We start from the raw sequence: 7,528 nt of genomic DNA on the forward strand, positions 1-7,528 counted from the left end.
CTATACTGGGGTCTGAAGACAGAGCTGGACCTTCAGTGTTACTCATACACCGCAGCCTCCGCTCTGAGTCACACACACACTGCACTGACATCACTCTGCCACGACAAACACACCTAAACATGACATCACTTGCATTTAAGCTAACATATTGGTAAGGGCCTCAAAATGTGTAAAAGAAATGACATGAATTGAGATGCTATCAAAACAAGGAGAGGTTTAGAGGACGTTCATACAGCTAGCATGATAGAGAGTGAGAATCATTGCTTAAAATAGATGTCAGACCTGCGTTGAATTGCTTTACAAGCGCAACTGTCATACATTTTCCTTAGAGAGAGAAAGATAAAAACAAATACATTAACAACAATGCATCATTCAAATATATATATTTTTCAGAGTAAATAAATGGCATCAAAATAAAATATATTGCACTTTGATATTCCTGATTAATTTCCCAGTGCCGCTAATGGCCATGAGTGATTGATTGTGATGTTATTATTGTCAGTGATGTACAGAGGCACTACACACACATACACACACACACGTATACACACTCACTTCCAGCGTTTCATTTGCACTGAGAATCATGAGCAACAGCTGCCTGTCTGACTAAATAAAAAGAGAGCAAGTGTGTGTGTGCGTGTGCGTGCGTGTGCGTGTGTGTGAAAAGAGGACCAGAGGCTTTGAATGCCTCTCCTGATGAGAGATGGGAGCATATTGAAAAGTTTATTAAATTACCCTGATTAACAATTTAGCCACGAATAGTAGAGTGGTGGAGGAGCTCTGTGAGGAGGCCCTAGCACCATTCAGACATCGAGCTGCAGGGTCGAAAGGTTCCTCAAGTTCACATGCTCCGGGGTCTTTGTTATGCTAACTCTCCCGTCCAGCCCCCACTCCATGGCCAGACAGAAACTATTCCTTGAGAACTTCACCGGCGGGTTGTTGCTCCCCGGTGTGTCACAGCAGTGCGTGCGTGGTCAGTGCGCCGATACCTTTTTTGTTTTACTGAGAAGTGCTCGATGGGCTGCTAGACTGGCGACAGTGTGTGAGGATGAGGAGGCAATGCTGTGACACTATCTGCACAGCAAAAAAAGCGAACTATGCTCATTCTTTCATGATTCAAGTTATGTAGTCTGATGTGGTTATTTTAAATGTAATTTCCATTTGAATTCACTTATTTTAATTCAAATCACAGTAGGCGGGTAACAGCATGATCTCCACAGCAGTAACAGTTTATTTACATTTTATTTTAATATGAAGAGTTTGCATTACACCAAATCATTCACGGTAAATTGCAGAGGGAAAGTCTAAAGGAAAGGGTTGTTTTTTGCCATGAAAATACATACAGCATTTGTTTTTATTATTATTATTATTATTATTATTATTATTATTATTATTATTTTAAAATAAACAAAATGCTATTATTATTATTATTATTATTATTGTTGTTTAAATTATTATTATTATTATTAGATTAAACATGCTGTTAAACTGTTCAGCACAGAGTGATAAAACTATTCAACTCAGGTTTGCTTTTATTGCAAATGAAATGCCTTAATAATAATAATAATAATAGTCGTAATAATAGTCATACGGGTACATTCATAAGGGTACATTGTTTGAAATTGAGATTTATACATAATCTGAAAGCTGGATTAGTACACTTTCAATTGATGGTTTGTTAGGACAATATTTGACCAAGATACAACTATTTGAAAATATGGAATCTAAAAAGAAAATCACCTTTAAAGTTGTTCAAATGAAGTCCTTAACAATGCATATTACTACTAATAATTAAAAAATATATATATACGGTAGGAAATTTACAAAATATCTTACTGGAACATGATCTTTACTTAATATCCTAAGGATTTTTGGCATTATGATAATTTTGACCCATACATTTCCCCAAGTATTGCTGGCTATTGCCACAAATATACCCGTGCGACTTATGACTGGTTTTGTGGTCCAGGGTCACATATATTATATAGTATAGTATAGTATGCAATTTGTAAATACAGAAAAACAGGCCTACATATTTTTGGAACATAAACTAAAATCCTAAATACTCATAATGCTGTACAAAAGGAGATGCATAACAATAATGTATGTAATGATGCACAATAAACAACAAAGGCTGAGTTTTTCATTATTAACATTTTCATTTATTTTCATTGATGGACAGATATTGCAGCACAACTGGATGAAAGGACGCAGCGCAAAGCACTTGAAATGTACAAACATTTTCCAAAAATCTTGAGTTAAGTAAATGAGAAAGGGGGTGAATTGAGCGGTCAGTGAGCTCTGGTCTCCGGGGAAGAGTAATCAATATGGATTCAACAAGAAGAGGTCAGCAGATAACATGCCTAGAGGTCAAGGTCAAATGCTGGCCAAACACCCTTAACCTAAAGGTCAAGCTCTTTATCAGCAAAACGCGTGTTGTTAGTTAGAGACTTTACAGACTTCCCCAACTCCATATGGGCTTTAAACAATATTAGACCATTGATTTACAATACGTTACATCAATGTTTTTTGTCAAATAATGTCATGCAACACTACAAGTAAATGATCAAAACTGTGAATGTATGTGAAACACGTAGAAAACCCAATTTTTAATTGCAAATAGTGCATGAAAAGCCTTCACCGCAGAAAAGCGGCCTGTAAACAGACAGACTGACACTTATATTGGCTTTTAAAGACCTGAAATAATAAAATAACACGAATAGAATGTGCATAAAAACATTCATTACAAATGTCAGTACATATTATCCTCTAGAACCATAAATGGTAGCATAACATAAAATGATTAATCTGACTACACAATGCAACCTTGACAGAAGGGCGGATCCGGTTGGACATGCAAATAACGGCGCATGAATATGGTGCGTCCAGACAGCTTTCATCCCGTGATCTTACTGTTTTTCAGATGTGCCACTTCAGGTACGTGTGTCCATGATTCCCTGTAAGTCCATCATCAACCCATCGCAAAATAATAAGGATGCTGAGCGGCTTCGAATGAAAGCCTGGCTAATTACTTGATGAATTCTCTCTCTCTCTCCCTCTCTCTCCCTCTCTCTCTCTCTCTTTCCCGGAGAGCCCGCCCTCCCCTCTCTTTTAATTATCACATTTTTGGATTGCAGAGCTGTGGCAGAATCTATTCAAACTATAATGCCATCAGCATATAACCACAGTGGGCCATTTGGACAGGACGCCTTAGCCACTCGGCCACTTGAAATTATAACATGTTTGCTTTGTTTGTCATTTTAAGTGGTTTATTTTGAAGAATACTCCTTAAAAATATATGATCTAGCTCCATTTTTGGGCTTAAGGGGCACTATTAGATAGGCACTTCTGTGAGACAACAGAGGGGGGACCATCAGGGAGAGATGGATTGTAAGGTGTGGGAGTTCACAGCAGGAGATCTGTCTGACCCAATGGACCCACAAAGCGGCCCTCTCAGAGACGGTCCACCCCTCTTTCAGAGCTGCTTGGAGTCTGTTCAAAGGGCCTCACTCAGAGGACACTATAGGTAAAGAAAGCCTATTCTATAGTCATGAATCTAACTGTGGGTTCGCTCTAGAAACACTATGACTTGCAGGCAGCATAGCAGTTTGCGAGCCCTTGATGAGACGTTCATGAGAACGTGCCACAATATCCGCTCTTTGCCTGTGGTTTCCCTCAAAAATGCATAATGAGACATATCCGTGTGCACAGTATTCCATCTTGCCGTGTGCCAGGGATGTTTGGGGCTTGCGACCAGGGTCTAATGTCAACAATGCACGGAGGTGACATTTACATTGAGAGAAGTGTATACATGCAACAAAAGCACCACCAGTGTAATTCCTTTAAATAACATTATGTCTCTAGAAAAACCGCATGACATTTGATAGAACGAGTATGATGCTTCTAAGTGGACTGGATATCACAATGGCATATAAATGCCACTCTTGGATTTCTTTAAACAATAGAGAAGAAATATTAATGCTGTATGTATATATGTATATATATATATATATATATATATATATATATATATATATATATATATATATATATATATATATATATATATATAGTAGATAAGAGAAGGCCTATTTCAGCAGCTTTATATTTCAAAAAATAATAAATAATATAAAAATAATAAATCATTTAAATGTTGAACAGAGAGCTATGTGTCTTATTTACAAGGGAAATCAATCAGTTGTGTTTACATTTGTATTATAATTTAAATGGCATTATACTGATAAATTAAACAGTTAAATTCATATACTGCAGAATTGTGTGTGTGTGTGTGTGTGCGTGTGTGTGCGTGTGTGTGTGTGTGTGTGTGTGTGTGTGTGTGTGTGTGTGTGTGTGTGTGTGTGTGTGTGTGTGTGCGTTTGTGTGCGTTTGTGTGTGTGTGTGTGTGTGTGTGTGTGTGTGTGTTTCTCAAGGGCAGAGCAGCTGGGGCTCTAGCACACATTTCAAATCATGTTTAATTAATAGAAGATAGAAACGGGACGCAATCTTGCTGTCTCTAGTTTTTGCGAAGAAATAAAAAAAATCACCAAGAAAAATAGGCGAGTGGCATTTAGAAACAAGGGTGTTTGACTGGATATACAAAGGCTGGGCTGTACTATTGTCATAGTGTGGATTTATATTGCAGAGCATGGGAGTTGGAAATAAGGGAACAGATACCAAGGAGAAAGCTTGGATAAAAAGAAGAAATGCCTGTGAAAGTCGACTGTGATCTCCCATGACCCAGATATGGTGTTTCTTCCAAAAATAAAACATGCAGCAGGGATAGTAATGAAGGCAGTTCACCCCCACACTGCACACACAATAAAAGAGAAGGATTAGTTTATTAATGTCACTTATTAAATTGACATAAGGATTTTTAGTCAGTTCATCTGACTTTTAACCATTTAAATGGGCATTAGGTTTAATGATCTTGTTTGGTCTTAAAAAAAATATTTAAAAAAATTCCAGATTGTTGTAAGGCAATATCTAAACACAGAGAAAAGGAGTGTCAAAATTGTACTTTTAGGGGGTACAGCTTGTCACTGAGGCAGTACCATTAAATGGAAATATTTGTACCTTTTTTAACACAAAAAGGTTATCTACGTATTTGTACTCAAAGGTACTAATATGCACCTTTTTAGGGGTAAAAAAGTACAAATATATCCTTTAAAGGGTACTGCTCCAGCGACAAGCTGTTGAAGGCACAATTTTGACACCCCTTTCTCTCTGTGTATATGGCACTAGAAAGAAGGAGGCAGATTCTGTCATCAAAAGTGGATTCATCTGCTTTGTTCTCAGTTTAATCAAAAATGTACAAATGTGTACTTTAAATACACAATAATTAGTATATACTTTGTAAATTAAGGATTGCACGTTCAGTGTTTAATTTAACAAAACAATTAAAGCTAAAAAATAATAAATAAATAAATAAAAATATGAATAGAAAAATGGAGTATCTACCTGAAATTAAATGCTTTGGACCTCATGTGTTGTGAATGGAGATACACACAGCTGTAATCTGTATAAAAAAGGGTGACTTTGAAGAATCTAATCTATGGAAAAGTTGTTTAACCTTTGATAGATAGTAATAATAAAGAATGAGGTGTGTCCACACATTTGAATAGTGTAAATAAATAGCAGTGGGTCATGGGACTGTAAAAAAATATATTTTCATAATTTGTTATCACTACATCTTATCATTTGTCAAATCAACTGTGGTTCAGATAGCAATATTTTGAGTTTCTATTTATTAAACCAATCTCCTTTGTTGTATTAACTCAAATCTTTAATTTCAATTAACTCAGCATTTTAAGGCAACCAGGTAACTTTTTTTTTTTTTTAGTTAAACAAACAATATTTTTTTTTACAGTGTATGAATGTAAGACTATTTAGATATTTTTGCAGGCATAGGTTGGCGATGCATCATAAAAAAACGTAATAGAAAAATAAACATGTAATTAAACAATGAGGCAAAAAAGAAGGTGCAATGCCCCTCAACATTTCATTTCTGAAAATGTCCAGGTTAAAGTGTGCTTTTGGCCTAGATGGCCTTTTGATCTGTTAACGCTCACCACTAAACCACTGTTTACACCTAGCTCCACCGGTGGAGTGTGTTTGCCAGGCGTTTACGCAACATATTTTAGACTGAACAACTCAAAAAATAACATATATTAAATAAATGCACGAAAATGTGATTTGAGCAGGAAAATGAGCCTCATGTTTTAAAAGCAGATAATCTGGGAAGACAAAGCAACAAAAATGCAATAAAACAGTTATAGACCTACAACTGCAATGTCAAAAAATTCTATAAATAATAAAACAATAAAGGCAAAACCACTTCACAAGGCATCAAATCCATTTGTATTCGACAGTTATAGACATCCGTTAGACAAACAAACTTTTGTAAATAGAGGATGAGAAGATCTTGTTTACTGTACACCGTGGTAATGGCATAGGGGAGGGAGAGTGAATTCATACATGACCCACTGCTATTTATTTACACTACTACACAAACGTGTGGACGCACCTACTCGTTCTACATCTATCAAAGGTTAAACAACTTTTAGATTCTTCAAAGTCACCACCGTTTGTCCAGAGATTACAGCTGTGCTCAAATTGTACCATTTATGATTGGAACTTCAGTTATCCAAATCTATTAATTGAAACATAAGTCTTTGGATCAACAAGTTTTTTTTTGTGTGTGTTTTTTTATGATAATGAGAAAGAAATATAAACGTTGTATTGCTTGTACGGAAAACAATAAAAAAAGAAAAGGAGGAAACCCAATATAATTAAATATAAAATAGAGTAGGCCTATAAAAACAGTGAATAATATGTTGCTATAGTTGCAATATATTCCCCCACACACAAGTTTTAAAAGCCTTTTGGTTAAAAGAGAGAATTCTCAATCCAAAACTAGAAGAATAACGTTTTAACGCTTTACATTTATAAATAAAATACTTGGAAATGTAAAATAGGTCCGTTGCATGCACTTCTCTTTCCAAAAAGACTCGGATCTATGCATCACTTTTTTTTATTTTATTGAAAAATAAAATAAAAAAAAAGTGATGCATAGATCCGAGTCTTTTCTGAATATGTAACATTACATATTCAGAGAATAAGATTATATAATTCAATAATAAACAAACAAGGAAAAGGAGGGGGGAATCTAAGGTAAAAAAAAAAAAAAATGTAGGCTATAATAAATAACTACATTTTTTTTCCTGGTATAAAATCTTTTAATTCAATGAATCGCTAATTACTGACATTGCACTCCCTGGTTTCGCTTATTAAAACCATAAAGCTGTGTTTTTATTAACGAATTATTAACATTGATATTCCCCAGTCCCGTGCAGGGTTAATAAACACCGGTAGGAAAACGTCACATGTGCTCCTTTCACTACTTCCGGTGAAGGGGTCCTTCAAGATCCTTAAGTCGCCCAAAATAGTGCCTGTTTCAAAAATGAGATTAATGCAATGTTCTCATTACCAATATACTCTATAATGTGTATATATTTAAACAAATAAATGT

This window comes from Pseudorasbora parva, chromosome 3 (assembly GCF_024679245.1).
Source record: "Pseudorasbora parva isolate DD20220531a chromosome 3, ASM2467924v1, whole genome shotgun sequence".
Classification (NCBI taxonomy): Eukaryota; Metazoa; Chordata; class Actinopteri; order Cypriniformes; family Gobionidae; genus Pseudorasbora; species Pseudorasbora parva.